The sequence below is a fragment of the Trifolium pratense genome, linkage group LG5 (genome assembly GCF_020283565.1).
Source record: "Trifolium pratense cultivar HEN17-A07 linkage group LG5, ARS_RC_1.1, whole genome shotgun sequence".
NCBI lineage: Eukaryota > Viridiplantae > Streptophyta > Magnoliopsida > Fabales > Fabaceae > Trifolium > Trifolium pratense.
In genome coordinates, this window is record NC_060063.1 from 19,320,860 (window position 1) to 19,342,263 (window position 21,404).

The following is a 21,404-nucleotide window of genomic DNA, read 5'->3' on the forward strand; positions in this document are numbered from 1 at the left end:
CAAATCCAAGTCAGAATATCCTCCAAGAAAAGATTTTTTCCCAAAAAAACAGCAAAACAACACATGCTGTCAAAACGCGCTGCGCCTGGGCGTGAGCTCCCACGCCTGGGCGTGAGAAGGCAGAATTGATCCCAGTTCTGCACGCCTGGGCGCCAGCTCCCACGCCTGGGCGTGAGCAGGCAGAATCTCCCAAAACCATGATTTTCTGACTTCTTGTTACCGAGATTTCAAGGCATATCCAACAAATCTAAACAACACTTATACACACAATTAAACTATACAACTAACATAATTGAGCTTCCTAACATCTCATAGTCACTTATTTATGTACACAAATTTTCTATTTTAGGTGTAATTATTTTCTCTTTCTTTTTTATATTGCACTCGTTACTCATATATATGAATTTACAATCCTTTCATGTTCTTTCATGATCGCAATCATAGATATTATTACTTACAATTTTAGGTGTAATTTTTAAGCAAGCAATTTGTTTATTTTAGGTGTAATTCTTTTTTATTTCTTTAATTTTTTTATAGGTATAGATTATTGGTATTAAATCTGTCATTCTCAATAAGAAGGCTCCGAAAATTTGGAAACTGACTGTCACTTAAATAAAGACGACCAATAATTTCCTTAAGATATTGATATATTCAACTCTTATCCTGAAACACCTAATATATATGTTTAAAACTTTGTCAGGTACAACAATTAAATGGAAAATCGAAGAACTCAACAATCGAGGGAACATCAAAGGGAAAGAAGGGCACAATATGAAAGAAATATAAGACAAAGAATGAACAGTGAGCAAAGACAACGAGAGCTATTAAGAAGGCGAGAGAATTATAATCAAAGAAAAAATAAGGGGAAACAAGTGGAAACATCTACTAATAATGATGTTGCTTCGAGAGTGCCATTCCAAAATCTTACAAATATGAATTTTTCAAGTACAAGGTTTCAAGGAACCCATGACTTCGAAGCTGGACCAAGTGTTAGGCCTAATAACACTACAAGAAAACATCAATTTACCGACAAAATTTATTGGCGGTTTGGGCCCTCTGTAAGTTTCTGGCGGCCTAAGCCCCTTGTATGGAATTTGATGAAAATTTTGACGAAGCTCAAATACTTGATGTGCCTTTGGAAGGCGCGGCTAATGATACATCGTCACGCAGTCGTCGTCAAGGTACATTCTTGAGTACTTCAAATTTTGTCCTAATATACTCAATTATTCTTTATTTTTCAATATTTATTTACGATTTATACTTACAATTAGTACCTTTTAAACTTAGTCTTATAAAGTTCAATCATCTATTTGAACCTCTTTAGATGTTATAGCTTATACATAGTTTGACCCCTCACTTTCTAAAAGACTCAAGTTTTAAAACTTCATAACTAATAAAAAAAATCTCATAAGTTATACATAGTTTGGTCCCTCACTTTCTAAAAGACTGAAGTTTTAAAAAGCCATAATTAATTAAAAATCTCATTTGACAAGGAACATTAACTTTTTGCTTATCTTCTGTTTTTTCGAGTACTCCTTTTTTCAATAGGTAATGTTACAAATAAAATCACATTCCAACAAATCCTAAGGTCATGTAAATGACGACCGATCAAGACACACAAAATCACATTCTAACAAATATTTAGTTTTTATAATAAAATGTTCATAAAATATATTAGTCTTAATAGACGAAATTTCATTTTTTTTCATATAGATAACAAAAAAATTCCCCATATTCACACAAAAGATCAACCACTACAATAATTTGACTGCTACCTACGGAAAAATCTGTCACTAAAGCTCAAAAACCATAGTTATAGACACTGCCCGACTTTGACTTCTACCTACGGATTTATGACCGTCTGTCTAATGGCTGTCAGTAAAGCTTTTCGACCTTTAGCTACGGTTTTGTATGTAAGTACAGTCTAGAAAGCAGTTTATAAAAATAATACTCTACCCACAGTTTTTCCTGTCACTACAAGTAACCATTAATTTTATAATTTAATTTTGATACTACTGTACATCAAATGAATAAATTATTTAAATTTATGAACAACAAATAATCAAAAATTACTTTATTGAATTAATTCATAAATCAACAAACAATATAACAACTAAAACATATGTATGAATTAGTTAAATGGAATATAACAATACAATGTTAAATTATTATTTATTATTATTGTTATTCATCTTATCTATTGTAATGGAATATAACAATACAATGTTAAATAATATTGTTATGTATAGATTCCTAAAAATAACAAAATGCATTAAAGTTTAACTTATTTATACTATGCGAATTATTAAAAATTATTAACAGTTAAACTTCACAACAAACAGCTTCATGGGGAAATTATCAAGCAAGACACAATGTTGCGAGAAATTTTCAAAGTAACGTCAGAATGACAAAATGTCAATTACCTCCCCCAGCAGCATGTAGACATTGGAATGCAAGGTTATTTTACCATGAATCACGTGCCATGTGCTGTAATGGCGGAAATGTCTCATTTTCAATAGTTAGTGCTCCTCCAGAATTGCTACAACTATTTGTAGATGGTTCGGCTAACGGAATTCATTTTAGGAAAAATATTAGAAGTTACAACCACGTACTTTCATTCACTTCAATTGGTGTACATGTTGATGAAAGCATACTTGCAACTGGTCGTGGTATATACACATTCCGTGCTCAAGGTTCTTTTTATCACAACATAGGAAGTTTTTATCCAAATCATGGTAGCTGTTCTGGACTGGGCCAAGAGCTGGCCCAATCACTTATGCCCGACATTTGGGGCATGGCCCAACAAGGGGAGACCTCCCCGACACGTCAGCCAATGACGTGTCCTGCTCGACATAACGGATTAGCTCCACGCTAATCACGTGCTCGTCTATCCATGCACGATGACTCATTCGGCCTTAGCTTAACAGCTAAGCAGCACGTTTAGCACGTGCTCCTTTATCCAGCCACAGCTGTCACGGAGCTTATCCCTTACCCGCGAATAGCGGAACGGCTCCAACCAAGATAGAGGCAAAATAACGGCCTTCCCCTACGATACAGGGACTATCTTGGCAGTTGAGTCTATTGGGCCGGTTATCCCGGCCCAATAGACCAACCTTTGGCCCAGCGCTGGGGGCACTATATAAGCTCTCCTAGACAGGAGAGCCAGGTATTCTAATTCATTCTATACCATACTTTCTCTCTCTTCTTTGTATCTCTCTTGTTCACCTTGCTGACTTAGGCATCGGAGCACCTGCAGGTACAAACCCCCCCTTCGGTGTGGAAGCTTGCTCAACGGACCGGCCTTCGAACCTATTCTGATCACCAGGTACGATCAGTGGCGCCGTCTGTGGGGAACTGAGTTCCTCCCCTTCTTTAATCTTTCCTAAAGAAACAAAGATCAAAACCGATTCCGTTCTTCAACAACTTTCATCATGGCTAGTTCATCACAGCAACTCAACACCGACGCCGGCGACGACAACGTGCTCAACGTTCCACCCTCTTCGCCGCCGCAGCATAACACCGTCCTATCACCGGTGCGCGACGATACCACCGTGACACGCGGTCCAGAAACCGACTCCCGCGACGGACGGGAGGCCTCACTCTCTTCCGATGAAGAAGACGTCGAGATCCTAACCGATCGTCGGATGGGCAAACGCCCGCAATTGAAGCAAGAAGCTCCGGCAAACAACGCCGAACAGCCCGCCGTCTTGGCCAACTCTGAGGTCGCAGCCTTGATCGCTGCCCTCAAACAAACAACAGAGGCCATGCAGGCTCAAAATCGTCGACTGGACGAGCAGAGCGAAAGAATCGCCGCGCTGGAGAAAAGCCGGCGTCGCAGAAAGACCAACTCTCCCCCGCGGAGACACCAGGCTACTCCTTCCCCTCCCCGACCGGCGGCCGTCAAACATCGACGCCCCGACTTAGAGAGGGTCGAAGTTACTCCTCGGAAGAGGGACCGTACTCCTCCACATCGCGAGGGTAGGCTCTCCCCGGGCAAGAAAGGAAAACACGAAGCCCCGCGCCGCCATTCACCTCAAGGGTTGACGAACATGGCCAAGCATGGCGCGTCGGGCAGCTATCGTCCACGCAAATCTCGCAGTCCAACGCCCATGCCCGGCGATTATTCTCCCCGGTCTTCCGAGGACCATTCTCCCAACGGGAGCGACGAGGGCGATCCCCGATGCCCTCTTTCCAGAGACATCTTAAAGAAACATATTCCAAAGGGTTTCGAGAGACCTCCTACGCTCCCCGCGTATGATGGTTTGACCGACCCCGACGATCACATAGCCAATGTCAACGCGAACCTGGATTTCAGGAACATTAGCGGTGCCATTAGGTGCAGACTGTTCCCAACCACGCTGAGGAAGGGAGCAATGGCATGGTACCAAAGCCTGCCCCCTCAATCCATCCATTCATGGAGGGATCTTACTGAACAGTTTTCCAGACACTTCACTGCTTCCCGCAAGCATCCAAAGACTGTGCACGCCTTGGAGGCCATATACCAAGCCGAGGAAGAAACTCTCCGCAATTTCGTCGAGAGGTTCAATAAAGAGGCCGTGCAGGTCGAGACGACCGACGACATGAAGAAATACTTGCTGCAGAGGGGCCTTCGCCCGGGCAGCGATTTTGCTAAAGCTGTGGGCATAGAAAAACCACCCACCTGGGACGACCTCCTCCTAAAAGCTCAAAAGTACATCGACTACGAGGAGGTCCAGGCAGCTGATGTCGCTCGCCTTGCCCGACCTGGGAGCAACCACCCTGCCCGCGAGTCCACCCACAGGAACGATGACAGGGGAAGCGACCGGGGACATGATAGAGGCGGCGATCGGGGCGGCGAGAGGGGCAGAGACAGAAGGAGGGGCGACAGGCGTGAATCTCGTGGCCCTCCAAGCACATTCGCCACATACACCCCCCTCGTCAAGTCACGGGGAGAAATCTTTGCTGAAGTTCACATCTCTGAGTTTAACAGAGCGAATGTAAAACAGCCTAAGCCGACTCCCCTGAAGCCCGGCCAAGACAAGAATAGGTATTGCAGATACCACAAGAGTTACGGTCACAGGACCGACGATTGCATCCAGCTGAAGGATGCTATCGAAATATTAATAAGAAACGGACAGTTACGAGAGTTCGTGAAGAGAAACAATGACCCTCGACCAGAGGCCGCGGAGACTCGCGCCGTCGAAGAGGTAGTTCCCCCACCAGTCGGGCAGAGTGGCACCAAGCAGATTGCCATGAGCGTCTCCCGGCCAGAAGACTTTGCTATCCCCAGCGGTTTTGGGGACACCCATACTAGTCCTACGCTTACCACGGGGGACTACTTCACAGACTCACTCGTCATATCCGGCGGTCACATGGACAAGCACACCGTCGGATCAATAAAAAGAAAATTCGAGGATCTCATAAATACGTCCTCGAATATGAACGCCACGCTGGACAAGGCGAAGGGGCGATCAATGCCTTTAGCCTTCTATCGAGAAGAGCTGCCCGGTGGGACAGCCAATTTCCAAATTCCCCTCCTCGTCCGGGCAGACATGGCCAACATGGACGTTCGTCGGGTCCTCATCGATCCGGGGAGCTCCTGCGACATCATGTACGCCAGTTTGTTCAGAACCTTACAGCTGGACGAGACACATCTCACCCCGTACTTGGGCTCAGATCTCACAGGATTCAATGGAGCAACTACTAGGCCTTGGGGTTATGTCGACCTGATCGTCACCTTTGGCTCCGAAGAGACTGCTAAGTCGATCAGGGTGAAATTCTTGGTCGTGGACTGCCCTTGCCTCTACCAGTGCATCATCGGCAGGACGGCCATAGCAGACCTGGTTGCTGTCCCCTCCACTGCCCACTTGAAGATGAAGTATTATACTCACAAAGGGCAGGTTGCTACTCTACACGGGGACATTGAAGCTGCAAGAAGGTGCTTTGACGCAGCCTCCAAAGGCAACAACTTCATCGGCAAAGCTCCTGAGCCGAAAAAGCAAAAACCCTCCTCGGAAGCGCCATCAAAGCCTTCCCCGGAAGCATCATCAAGTCTGCCAGCCCCAAATGTGAGCTCTGTTGACCTCGACAGCCGCACCTCCAAGAAAGAGCATAAGGAGGAGAAAAAGTTAAAGAAGGAGGAGAAGGAGGACGACGAGGCGAGCAAAGAACATTATCGCCCCATTCCAGATGGAGATTTCGAGATAGTCCAGTTTGGCGAGGATCCAGAAAAAGGAGTCAAGATTGGGACAGGGCTCCCCGAGTTGGCGAGGAAGCAGCTGAAAGCCTGCCTTAGAGAAAATGCTGACTTGTTCGCATGGCACGCTGCCGACATGCCCGGGCTGGATCCAAACATCGCTTGTCATCAACTTACTGTCGACCCACTTGCTAGTGCTGTAGTGCAACGTAGGCGTAGGCAGTCTCCCGAAAAAGCGGAGGCTGCTGAAAAAGCTGTAAAAGACCTCCTAGAGGCAAATTTTATTTCTGAAGCCAGATACACTACCTGGTTGTCAAACGTTGTACTAGTTAAAAAATCTAATGGAAAATGGCGCATGTGTGTTGACTATACCGATCTCAATAGGGCTTGCCCTAAAGATTCCTATCCTTTACCTTGCATTGATAAATTAGTCGATAATTCTTCTGGCTTTAAATTATTGTCTTTTATGGATGCATATTCAGGATACAACCAAATCCCAATGGCTGTGGCCGACAGGGGAAAAACAGCTTTCATGACCGAGTCGGGCAACTATTACTACAACGTAATGCCCTTCGGTCTAAAAAACGCTGGTGCTACATACCAGCGGATGATGAACAAAGTATTCCGGGCAGAAATAGGCGACATGCTCGAAGTCTACATGGACGACATGATCGTAAAATCCCACGAGGAAATCGACCATACCGCCCACCTACGTAAGGTCTTCGAGCAGGCCAGAAAACACAACATGCGATTCAACCCAGAAAAGTGCACCTTCGGGGTACGAGCAGGAAAGTTCCTCGGATTCTACCTAACAGAACGAGGAATCGAAGCCAACCCCGACAAATGTCGTGCATTTACGGAGCTCCCAACTCCGAGCAACAAAAAATCCATACAAACCTTGAACGGAATGCTGACCTCATTGTCTCGCTTCGTAGCAAAATCTGCTCAACACGCATTACCACTTTTCAAATTACTAAGGAAAGAAGCTGTGTTCGAATGGACGGACGAGTGCGAGCAGGCCCTCCAACATCTTAAGAAGGCCCTGTCCGAAACCCCAGTCCTCTCGCGCCCGGATGTCGAGGAAGTGTTATACATCTACCTCTCCGTCGCATCCGAGGCCGTCAGCGCAGCCCTTGTCCGCGAAACAACGGAAGGACAAAAACCAGTGTACTTCACGAGCAAGGCTCTACAGGGGCCCGAACTCAGATATACACAAATCGAAAAGGTGGCCCTCGCCTTGATCAACGCAGCAAGAAGACTACGTCACTACTTCCTAGCACACACAATCATAGTACGAACCGACCAACCCATCAAATCATTGCTTGGTCGACCAGACATGGCGGGCAGGATGCTCAAATGGTCCCTCGAGCTTTCCGAATTCGACATTCGTTACGAAAGCAGGAAAGCGCTAAAATCACAAGTCCTAGCAGACTTTGTGGCCGAAATGACGAGTCCAGCCTCCTCGACAAGCGAGGCAGACAAATGGACAATATTCGTCGACGGAGCGTCAAGCTCCACGGGAGCAGGGGCAGGAATTATCCGGGAAAACGAAAATGGGATCATCATCGAAGTGTCCCTAGCACTATCCTTCCCGACATCAAATAACCAAGCAGAATACGAAGCCTTCCTAGCAGGGCTACGGTTGGCCGAGGACATGGAGGCAAAAGAAGTAAAAATTTTCACAGACTCACAACTTGTTGCCTCACAAGTATTGGGAGAATATCAAGCCAAAAATGATAATCTCTCTGAATACCTAGCATTAGTGAAGGAAAAAATCACTAAGTTCGAATCCGTGGAGGTGCAACACGTTCCGCGCGAGCACAACAAACGGGCAGATATCCTGTCCAAACTGGCGAGCACAAAAAAGAAAGGCGGAAACAAATCCGTCATTCAGGAAGTACTCCCCCGACCAAGCATCGAGAAGGCGAGCAACGTCCTCGACATAAATGTCATTGGCGACCAAAACTGCTGGATGACCCCCGTATACAATTTCCTCGCGAATGGAACCCTCCCTGACGATCAGAAAGAGGCAGCAATAATTAGACGTCGAGCATGCGCATATGTCGTCCTCGACGGAAAGTTATATAGAAGAGGATTCTCAATCCCACTCCTTAAATGTGTCGACGAGGAAACGGTCGACTATATCTTGCGCGAGGTACACGAGGGAATCAACGCCCAGCATCTGGGAGGAAGATCGCTGGCCAGGAAAGCTCTTCGAGCAGGATACTACTGGCCCACCATGCAGCAAGACGCAAAGGACCATGTGAAGAAATGCGACAAATGTCAACGACACGGGGACATGCACCTAGCTCCTCCCCACGAACTCAAATCTTTGTCGTCACCATGGCCCTTCGCTTGGTGGGGCATGGACATACTTGGCCCCTTCACAAAGGGACTCCACCAAAATAAATTTCTAATAGTCGCCGTGGACTACTTTACCAAATGGGTAGAGGCTGAACCTCTCTCCGACATAACATCGTTCAGGATACTCCGTTTCTTCAAACGCGACGTACTCTGCCGGTTTGGGATACCACAAGCCGTCGTCACGGACAACGGGACACAATTCACGGACAAGGGATTCCAAGACTTCCTCGCTGCCCTGGGGACCAAACAACATTTCACTTCCGTGGAACATCCCCAAACTAACGGGCAAGCCGAGGCCGCCAACAGAGTAATCCTGCGCGGCCTAAGACGAAGACTGGACCAAAATAAAAAGAAATGGGTCGAGGAGCTCGAAAGCGTCCTTTGGGCCTATCGCACAACACCACACTCCACAACCGGGGAGACTCCATTTAGAATGGTATATGGAACAGAAGCAGTCATCCCCGTGGAGGTGGGCGAGCCATCTCGCCGAACCGAGCAACCGCTCGAAGAAGAAATGAACGACGAAGCTCTCCGTGAAGAGCTTGATCTCGTCGAAGAGATCCGCACGGGGGCATCCCTTCGGGAAGCCACCCTTAAACAAAAAATAGCTGCCCGACATGACGTCAAAGTCATCAAAAGAGAATTTGAAGTGGGCAGCCTCGTCTTAAGACGAAATGCTAAGGACTCCCAGGATGGTAAATTGGCGGCCAACTGGGAAGGACCATATCGCGTCATTGACAAAACAGAAAATGGCGCGTATTATCTCGAGGATCTTCGAGGAAAGAAACTTCCTCGACCTTGGAACGCCCAAAAATTAAAACAATATTACAGCTAAGTTATTGCCGAACTAAAAAAAAAAAAAAAAACATACTCTCAAAAGAGGCTGCTCGGATCCTCAAGCAACGAGCCCGACAGCAAGACAACGGAGAGCACGCGGGCACACGTGCTCGATCCAATTATTGGAAAGGAGATACTTTGGCTCAAGCATCTCCCCGACAAGGATGACCTTTAAGACAAGCTCCTCGTCTTTCGTGCCAAGGCTTAACGCCCAGCTCGCGATGGGAAGTTCAAGCCGCGGGGACGGGCACAACAACGTGTCGGCCTCCGTATTAGCCTCAGAAAACAACTCTAGGCGCTTAGTTAGTTCCCTAAACTTTCTAAGTTAAATCCGAGGACGAGCTCCTCGACGAAACGCGCTCGCAACAAAAAACTTGCAAATATAAAAAAGGTTTTGTCGAGCAGGCATACAACAATGTCGAGCAAATATACGAATACCAAAACCAAAAATTTGTTAAGTTAAAAACGAGCAAGCATAAAGACATGCACATTCCACGCAGGCATAACTTAGCAAAACAAAAGCAAAAATAATTTAAACATACACACGAGGAGAATAAAATAGACGAGCAGGATTAAAGAACGAGCATCAATGTTATAAATTAACGGGCATAAAAACCCATTTGTCAAATATTACAATGCCGGGCACGCAGGCCCCCCAAAAATAAATTGTCATGGAATAAAAAGTAAATAAATTACAAGCTCATGGCGCGCAGGCCCAAATACTTCGTCGAGGAGGTCTAGTGGCTTTCGTCGTGGCCTTCCTTATCCCCATCAGGATTTTTCTCCTCCTCGACAGCCTCCTCCTCAGCATCCTCCTCCTCGTCATCATCATCATCTTCTTCTTCTTCATCCTTTTCCTCCTCAAGGGCCATCTCCCTGTACTTCTCTGGAATAACGATCTGCCCATTTTCAACCTTCTTAAGCTTGTGAATGCCTTCAGTAATTAGGCCATGCTCGACATTAACAATCTTGAGCTGGGCAATGGCGTTTTTCCACCCGTGCACCATGCTCGCCAGCATCAGGCCCCCAAGCCTACGGATCTCCTTCACAAGGTCTCCCCGAGTTACAAACTTGAGGGTCTCCTCCTTTTCATCCTCAAGAGGGGCACACTTGGCTTGCAATATAGCCATTTCCTCCAACATCTTACTCCTCTGCTCGGCACTGCTGACTTTAAGGTCCTCGAGCACCTTATTCGTTTTCTCCAGCTGCTCAGCAGTAAGTCGAGCCTCCTCCATATTCTTAAAATAATTTTCCTGTTTGGACCTAAGGTCGAGCAGGTCATTTTCCAGCAAGGTGATCTCAGCCTCCAGCTTCCTGTTTTTGGCGGCCAACTTCTCTGCCTCGTAAGTCGGGCCACCCTCATTTAAGACCAAAGCCGTCTCCGCCAGCCGGATGACAGCAGCCACATCTTGAGTCAGCTGCTCTTGCCGGGCAGCTGCAGAAGTGCCCAACACATGATTCCTCTCCGACACAGGCACCTGGAGGGGGTGGTTATCAAAAAAACTCCTGTTGCTCAAGCAAGCGGGGAGGACAAAACCACCGTCCCCCTCCGACAAATCCACGATGGTGGCCATGGCCTCGTCCCTCTGCCTCTTAGTTCGACTCCCTGGAGCCACCTTAGAGCTTACGACCGGGGAAGATTGGCTCGGACTCCCGGACGCAGTTTCCTCCAGATTTATTGTGCTGCTCGACCCAACCTTGGCCCTCTTGGTTTTCTTCTTCGGCTTGTCACCCTTGTGCTCGGCAGCCAGTTTGAAGAGCTCTGATGCAAGGTCGGCCATATTATCTGCAATAAAACAGTAAATGGTCAGCGCCACGAGGAGGAGCAAATAAAACAAAACACTATCAAAAATAAAAACAAGTGTAATACAGGCAAAAATTGAAAATAAATACCGAGCAAGACTTTTTCCTCCTCGACACTCTTGCACGCAAGCAAGGCTTTGGTATTTACAAACCGAGGCTCGACCCTGGGCCTGCCCTTCTTGTCGAGGGCAACAGCACCCGAGGCGATAGTAAAAGTACAAGGCTTGAAGCCCTTGACATAAGTCTTGAGCTTCAAGAACCCTGCCTGTTCCTCCGGGGACAGATCCACAGCAGCGGTTAAATATTCCTCCGTCCTCATTTCGAAATGTTCGGACGACCAAGCTAAAGGAAACCGGGGTACCCGTTCAGTCATGGGCACCCCTTGTTCGTTGAGTCGAGGAGACCCATCCTCCTGAAGCAACTCCTTATCCATATAAAGAGAATCCCGGGCAGCTTGCGTCACTGGTTTGACGACGTAATACCTCTCCTTGAACCCCCGGGCAGACTCCACGAACATCTTAAAAATCTTCGCCGAGGCATGTTTTAAAGACACCCAACCCTGCCTCTCCCCGACTATTTGCTTCTGGATCTTGAAAATGTGGAAGAATAGGGGAACGGTGGCCTCGACATCTAAGTACCGGCAAAGAATAGGATATGCCCGGATAAACGCCATCGAATTGGGGTGGAGCTGTGAGGGAGCCACCTTCAACCGGCCAAAAACTTCACACTCAAAATTGCTGAAGGGCAACTTAAAGCCCAATTCCTTAAAGGCCAGCTCATACATAGCGAATCCATCCTCGGAGAATGTCGAGCAGATCCGTTTCCCCTCCTCGGGCAAATGAGCTTCCCAATTCACTGGCCCATTCCCAACGTCCTCAACGATGGTGTAAAGACGAGGATCCTCAGCTGTGAGCGTCGAAGCAATGCCCCTCGGCTCGGGCGCGACCCAGTCTAGCGCTGGATCCGTTATGGTATCGACCAACTTATGCTTGGCAGCCGCTTGGCTCCCCGTCATCTCCTCTGTGTCTGACATTTCGAACACTTGAAAAGCAGCGAAAAGACAGTGAATTCGACAGTTATCAAATCCACCCTTTCACCGCAATTCAAGTGAAAGGGCGTGAAAAAGGGCGAGGACGCTGTCCCCGACCAAAAGCCCTTATCAAAATGGCAAAACAAAGACGAAAACAGAGGAAACGAGGAGAACCATTTAACAAAGCCCAAAAACGGGGAGAAGGTCCCCGACACAAACTCAAAACTCTGCTCGACGCTTAGAAGCAAACTTAGTTTTGCATAAAAACTAAGTTAAAAACGGGGAGAAGCTCCCCGACACAAGCCATCAACATTGCTCGACGCCCAGAAGCAAACGTAGTCTTGCATAAAATCTAAAGTTAAAAACGGGGAGAAGCTCCCCGACACAGAGTTTCAGCAAACTTATTTTTCTCTAAGAAATAGCGGGGAGAAGGTCCCCGACATTCATACAACGCATAAAGACACTTAAAATATGCGCGAAGGCGAAAGTGGGGAGAAGCTCCCCGACATAAGGGTCAACTAACCTAGCTTTTTGCTACAATAAACGGGGAGACGAAACAACATTCTCCTCCCCGACGAAAACTCGTCAAAACCCAGAATTATTGAACGTTATTCTTCATCAGTTTTGCCCAGAAACGCATCAATGTTCATCAACATCCTTCATATTTTTCCAGAAATTCACGCATACTCATCATTTTTCCAGAAAAACTTCATCACAACGAAGAAACGGAAAAGGGGAAAGCTTAAATCATGATACAAAATCATCGTTTAACAGTAATCCTACCACACAACTAAACACTAAATCATACTAAACTAAAAGGTTTAGAACCACCAAACATAATGAAAAATGGGTCACAAAAAACCCAAAACGGAACATAAACCCAAGGAGATCTAAAGACATAAGCAACGAAGCACAAAAAGAAAAAGAGAGCAGAGAAATGGACTAAAAACGTTACATTACCTCTGTATCTCGAAGCTAAAAGGAAGAAAAGAGATTCACAATCTGTTGAAACTTGAAGGATCCTTTGAACCAGAAGCAGCAGCAGCAAAAGGCAAGAAATAGCAATACACAAAATCTGAAACTTTGAAAGTGGCTTTCCCCCACTCTATTTATAAACGCTTCACATCTCTGCACCTCCATCATGAGGCAATGCATTCTAACACATGACCACCGTTGATCGATATCCGATGGCCATGATTAAGAACCATCAAATGGCCAAAATTTGATCTCAAGAGAAATCAAAAGACGCGGCGATCCAACGGCTAGAAAGCCCCCTCGTAAAACGAGGCAACTGCTGCATATTCCCAATGTCATCATCACTCTTTCCACTAGCACACACACGTGTCAAGATCAGACGAAACGTCTGTCTTTTCACATCCCATCGAACAGACCACGCGTCTCTCGAGGGGCTCACAGTTATCACCAACGTAATTATCTCCTCGACACCGCGATCAGGCGAAAATCACGGGCAATTGAAGCAATCTTCATAAATAAACATACCCGTAATAACAAGCAGCATCAACTAGGTGCAACATGTGCGATACTTCCTCGACAATTAGTCGAGGAACCAAAAAGCCAGTGACTTTCGGAAGTAAAATCCTCCTCATCATGCCACTGAGGAATTTACGAGCAACATACAAATGCGCTCCTCGCGCAAACGAGCAACAATTATAGTCAATGAATTGTGAACTCCTCCTAGGAGTGACGGGGAAACAACTCCTCGACATGCGGGCCTGGACCTTAAGTCATTACTCCTATAGCTAGGAGCAACGACTTGGGGGGCTCCTGTTCTGGACTGGGCCAAGAGCTGGCCCAATCACTTATGCCCGACATTTGGGGCATGGCCCAACAAGGGGAGACCTCCCCGACACGTCAGCCAATGACGTGTCCTGCTCGACATAACGGATTAGCTCCACGCTAATCACGTGCTCGTCTATCCATGCACGATGACTCATTCGGCCTTAGCTTAACAGCTAAGCAGCACGTTTAGCACGTGCTCCTTTATCCAGCCACAGCTGTCACGGAGCTTATCCCTTACCCGCGAATAGCGGAACGGCTCCAACCAAGATAGAGGCAAAATAACGGCCTTCCCCTACGATACAGGGACTATCTTGGCAGTTGAGTCTATTGGGCCGGTTATCCCGGCCCAATAGACCAACCTTTGGCCCAGCGCTGGGGGCACTATATAAGCTCTCCTAGACAGGAGAGCCAGGTATTCTAATTCATTCTATACCATACTTTCTCTCTCTTCTTTGTATCTCTCTTGTTCACCTTGCTGACTTAGGCATCGGAGCACCTGCAGGTACAAACCCCCCCTTCGGTGTGGAAGCTTGCTCAACGGACCGGCCTTCGAACCTATTCTGATCACCAGGTACGATCAGTAGCAGACCGAGATACTTGCATTTATATATCTATGATACAGAACATGAACTACAAAATAGGATGTTGGAGAATCCTGAACTACATCAAACTGTAGTTTATAAACTACAACAAATGCTCCATCAATACAATCCTTATGTAAGAAAATTCAAACAACTTGCACAACTTCCAAATGTTGGTGAATGTCAACTCCTACTTAATGAGCGTCCAATTAACCAGCCTCAATATAATCATGAAGAACACTAAAAGATTCGTGAAATTAAGAGAAGAGAATAACCTAAAAATACTTCAATTGTTGTTGGTATTCTCCTCTATGTTCTTCAATCTCTGCCTCTCCAAAACTGTCTTCTATGTACAACCTCCTTCAAACTAAAACCAAGAACCCCTATTTATAGTACCAATCGCCGCCCCCCTCTGTTGTTGTGCAGAAAACTTTCCCCTTAAGGCTTCATGTATCACCGCCATTCTACTTGCTTCTGAGATGTCAGAACTCTTCAATTTGCATGTTGTAATCCCTTTTGTTTCATTTCTGATGTTGCCGCCTCTGTTGGTTGATTTCATGCCTAAGCAACTCTTCAATTTATTTCCAATGTGTGTATGCTTTCCATCTTAATTGGGGCAGCGTAAATTACCACTTGTGGGCTTGCATAAGAAGATAAAAATTGGTAAGTATATAATAATAATAATAATAATAATAATAATAATAATAATAATAATAATAATAATAATAATAATAATAATAATAATAATAATCTATACTTATTATAAATAGGATACAAGTTTTTGGTATGAATTTTTGTTATTCCCATTAATACCCCTGCCTCTGACGGTTAGAAATAAAACACAACAAATGTAACTTCCAAGTTTCAAACGGTTAGTTTAAAACACAATATATGTAACTTCCAAGTTTCAAACGGTTAGTTTATCTATTCTATATCTATATCTATATCTATACATAATATAAAGAGGATACATTGTTTTTGGTGTGGACTTTTCAAAATACCAACAATACCCTTGAGTTTTTTAGTAACAACAAAAAAAATTTATCAACAAATTCACCTTAACATAAGGCATGTCTTTTTTTTTAGCAGCAAAAATCGTTTATTAACAAACTCACCATAACATAAGACATATCTTTTTTTACATAAGTTTGCATAATAGACACAGACAGGCGCGGAACGCGCCCTGTCTGGCCGCTAGTTCCTATAAACATTTTTTAATTTGTGTATTTTTAGGTTTTCAAAATAATAATTGGTTCAACTTCATGGTCATGGGTTCCTTGAAAGTGTGATCTTGGAAAATTCATATTTGTGAAATATTGAGAAGGCACTCTAGGCTGAACGTTATTTTATATTTTCACATTTGTTCGTCTTTCTTTTTGTTTCTTATAATTTTCCCGCCTTCGAAACAACCATTCAGTGTTTTAAAAACCGGACCGGACCGGCCGGTCGAACCGGTCGAACCGGGAACCGGAGCCTGTCCGGTCTGGTTCATAAGTTGGACCGTCCATGTTATTGGACCGGAGAGAACCGGAAAAAACCAGGAAAACCGGGAAAACCGGTGAACCGGCGGTTTTCCCGAACCGCCGGTTTGATTACACGCATGTTTTTTTTCACCCAAGATTCCAAAACGATGTAGCTCTTTCTTCTTTCTTCTTCCCTCTTTGTTCGGTTCTGTTTCTTTATTTCTATTCTGATTTTTGTAGGTTTAAAATGGTGTGGTTTTTTATGGTGTTGTTTGGTGGTATTTGGTAGAAAATGATGGTTTTTGTGAGGAAGATGAAGATTATGGTTTATGAGTTTCTGTTTGTGTTTGTTGATGAGTTGTAGTGGTTTTTTATGATGATGGTGATGAATGAATTGAAGGATGTCGAAAATGGTGGAGAGGGGAAGCCATCTGTTGTGTTTCTATCTCTCTTCTTTCTCTAATTTTTTTTATTGAGTTTTATAGACAAAATTAGGTTTTGGTGTCTATTGAACAAATTTATGTACTGGATTCAAGGGTGTTTTGGAAGAAAAAATGGATTGAAGTGATTTGTGCTTTTGCTTGGAGTGTAGAATTGGTGAAGATTGGGTGAAAAGAGAGGAAGGAAGTGTGCTGCTTGTTCAGTTTCCTGTCTTTCCTGCTTCCTTGATTGAGTTGATGATTTTTGGTTTTTTTTTTTTAATGAAATTAAATATAATAAATTACAATAATAATGATAAAATAAAAAATAAGAAGAAAAAGAAGGGTTGGGGGACGTGATTGTTGCTGTTATTGTTTTGTTTTTTTTTTGTTATATTTATAATAATGATGATAATAATAGTGATAGGTAGTAATTAAAAATGGCATAAAAATAAAAAGGAAATAATAATAATAATAATTATGATAATTAATGGATGGAATATAAAAAGGGAATAAAGGGGGATAAATATGGTAAATAATACAAAACAAAATTTATAATAATAATGATAATAATAGTGATAGGTAGTACTGTCAAAAAAAATAATAGTGATAGGTAGTAATTAAAAATGGCATAAAAATAAAAAGGAAATAATAATAATAATAATTATGATAATTAATGGATGGAATATAAAAAGGGAATAAAGGGGGATAAATATGGTAAATAATACAAAATAAAATAAAAATAATAATATAAAAAAACAAATGGTAAAACAAAAGATTTTTGACCTTTTTTTAAAGATAAATTTATCTGATTTAATAATTATATAATTTTATTATAGAGACCGGTTCATTTTACCGGTTTAATCCGATTTAATCCGGTTTATCATGCAGTTCGACCAGTGACCCGGTGGTTCGACCAATAAACCAGTGAACCAATACTCTCACCGGTTCGATGTCCGGTCCGGTTTTTAAAACATTGCAACCATTCTTGTGTTTGCTTGTTGGTCATTCTTTCCTTTCTTTTCCTTTCATTTGTTGTCTGTATTTCCCGTTGTTGTTCCCTTGAGAGTCGATTTCTGTTATTCTCCATTTGGTTTCAACAGCTGGCAATAAAGTAGAAAATTATTTCGTAAATTAGTTAGTGACAATACAATTCATGAGTCAAAGAAAAAAGTGTACCTATTTTGACAAAGTAAATGAATATAATCTTCGTTCGACTGACCTCACAAATCAAGGGATGGGGAATTATATAACATTCTTAATTCTTAATTAAATGTGTCAAAAAAGTTTTTTTTTTTGTCAAGTAGCCTAGTGGCTAGAAAATCCACCTTAAAGGTGAATAAAATGGAGTATCCCGGGTTCGAACCCGGACTCCTACACATATAGTGTGATGTCCCTATCAACTGAGCTAAGTTTACGGAAACAAAATGTGTCAATTTAATTAGTGCATCAGCTTTAATCAATCACACGATGTGTTTAGTTAATAATTAGATTTTTATTATGCTAATGTGACAAAAGTTCTACACAATATATTGTGTCATTTTCTCAAATTATTATCGGTGTCAACGTGTCAGTGTCTGTGTCTGTGCTTCATAGGTATTGAGTGAGTTCAACTATAATCGTGTATACAAATCATAGTTAAAGAAAAAATTAAAACACCCATGTTCTGTAGGAAAAAAAAATTAAAACACGCTTGTTCAATTCGTAAAATAGAAAAAACTAATTGAAGAATAAATGGATAAGTACTTCATCAATGAATTGGGAAGTCATTGCACAATTTAAGTGAAAATTTTAAGTATATTAAACAAATAGTATATATGCACCTGGATTGTATAATAGAGAGTTCAAGTTATTTTTGCTTTTGAAAAAAAAAATTATTTATACAAATTATACTTGCTTAATGCATAAAATATCGGTCTACAATCTATAATCTCAAATATTTAAAAGTTATAATTTGATTGAATGTATAAGTAAAATATCTTTATAACAGCAAAGTTAAATATTAAAAATCTAATTGGCTTCAATTCAATGAAGGTAATTCCAAATAATATATATAAAGTCATAATATAAATTAATCTATGTAATCTTGCAGATTTTATTAGGATGGTAATAAGAGATTAATTTTATAACCTCTTGACACAATTTAAATTTAGTTGTAAAATATATCTAACTCTTCGAATATTCTACTTTTTTTCCCTTTAAATCACACAATTAATTAATCAACGAGATGTTAGCTCATTGTCTAAGAGTTCAACATTATAATCTTAAAAATAATTTTATTTTTAATATTCTATATTTTAATATTCTTTTTTTTCGTTAAATTACTTAACATATTGATGAGATGTTGGTTCAATGTGTTTTTTTTTTTTTGACAAATAGTTCAATGTGTTTTAATTTATTTTTTTATATGCAAAAGGGCCTAACCCCACAATGTATTTTAATCTTCAACAAACATAGTTTAAATACTATTTAGGATGATTACAAAATAACTATTAATGTCACTTTAATTAATTAATAATTTTTAATTATTTAATTAATTTAAAGTTTCAACCAAAACCTATAGTTGAATGTTTAAGAGTTATATAATCATTCCAAATCTTCCATTCATACCTACTAGTTTTTCCTAATTTCAGAAGAAGTTTCTTCTCTATCTTCTTATTGAGATGATTTTCTTTGCTGCCATTGTTCTCATAACAATGTTGGCACTACATGACACTACCAAAAGATCTTCAGTTGTTGGTATTCTTGGTATTTTATGTGCTATCTTCAACGCACTGATGTATGTCTCTCTCCTCTTACCATTATGGTAAGTAACTTCTTCTATCCCATTAATTTATATTTAAATATGAAAATCACCTTTTATAATTTTTTTCACTAATTTCAATTTGGTTTTTTGTTACATATAATTAACAGACAAAGGTTGTAAAAACCAAGAGTGTGAAATATTTGCCATTTTGCCTCTCTTTGGCCATCTTTCTTGATGGTTTGGTCTGGACAATAAATGCTCTCATCACCCCCTTCGCTCTCAAGTCTCACCCACCCTTTCGGCATTTATGTCATGGTAATTATTTCTCTCTTCGGTTCTTATTATAAAAAACAAATCATTTTTTAGATTTAGTGAATAAATTATATATATATATATATATATATATATATATGGGGAGGGATCAAATTACACCGGTGTAACATTTGAGTGATGTTACACCACTCAATAACGCTTTAACAAATACAAATTTTACAAAATACATTGTTGGATTGAAAACTTATATCTTATAGATCATCTATGTTGAATTGTATAAAAATCTAAAATCGTTTGATATGTTTTTGAGATAGATCAAGATTAAGGGTATTCAATAAAAACGCATAAACCATTAATCTTCATCGGTCTCAATAACATATCAAACGATTTTAGATTTTTGTAAAATTTAACATGGATGATCTATACGATATAATCTTTCAATCAAACGGTGAATTTTGTAAAATTTGTATTCGTTAAAGCGTTATTGAACGGTGTAACATTACCCAAATGTTACACCGGTGTAATTTGATCCCTCCCCTATATATATATATATATATATATATATATATATATATATATATATGATCTTAAATATAGATTTCAATAATTTTATTGTGAGTTAATAATTGTAGATTAGTTGGATATAATAAAGATTTTTGAGTTTAACTATCCCATTCTTAATTAATGGATGTATCTTTGTATATTTTTGCAGATTAGCACCAGCATTGGAGCAATATCTGGACTTCTGCAGCTCATACTATATGGTTATTATTTGTGCATGGGAGAAAATAATGTTGATGATGATGCTGAGCATGTTCTAAATCCAGCTGTGGTTGCAGTCTGATCTGACTCTTGTTTTTATTTTTTTTTCCAGCTCCATTGAATTTGTAGATGATTAACCATAATTCCATTGTTTATGAAGTTTTTTTTACTCAAATAAAGATATTCATTCATTCAAATTGATAATACATTGATGGAATACAAATTTAAAATCGCTAAAAACAAAAATGATAAATCTGCGAACAAACTCACAGTATACATGTTAATAGCATAAAACAGCAAATTTAAATATGACAATATTGAAGTGTCTGGAATGTTCATGCCTTCGAATCCGTAGCGTTGATGACACCAAAGTCGACATTGATTGAACCTTCACTATATAGAACTAATTCTTCAACCTGAAACAAATAAACACATGTATATCATATCAAATAAACTTGTTACAATATTACCAATGAAAGAGAAAATATAAGGCAAAATGCTTGATTTTTATTGGATGTTAGTGTCAAATTATTTTACACTAACATAATATCATATCCACAAAACTCTAAATTAAATATAAAATTACATTTTTATCATACCTGGAGATCAGATTTTGATATGGCCAGCAATATGTTCGTAGTTGAGCAATCCACGGAGGCGGGTTTGTACCTGCAGGCACTCCGATGCTTCAAAGAGTAGAATGAATTGAATCTTTGACCCTCCTGATGAGGAGGGTTTATATAGAGCCTCCAACGTTGGGTCAAACGTCTCCTTAATGGGTCGTGTTAAGCAGCCCACTAACGTTGACTGCCAGGACTTCTCCTTGGATGATGGGAGAGACCGTTCGTGGTCCTCATCCTGGGCTAAGTTGTTCCGCTTATTAGGAATAAGGGATAAGCTTGGAGGAATATGCGTCCTCGGTGGAGGAGCACGTTTCACACGTGCGTCTTAACCCTGATAGAATTTGGTCTTGCTCCTTTGCTTACCATCTTTAAACTCTTTCTATATATTAATTTCATTTTAACTTTCATTTTAGAAAATAAAAGTTTACATTAAATCATTAAGTATCGATTATTTTTTTGACACGACAATAAACTTTCCTCCAATTTGGTCCCAAACAATGTGTATAAATCATTTTCAAACTATTATAC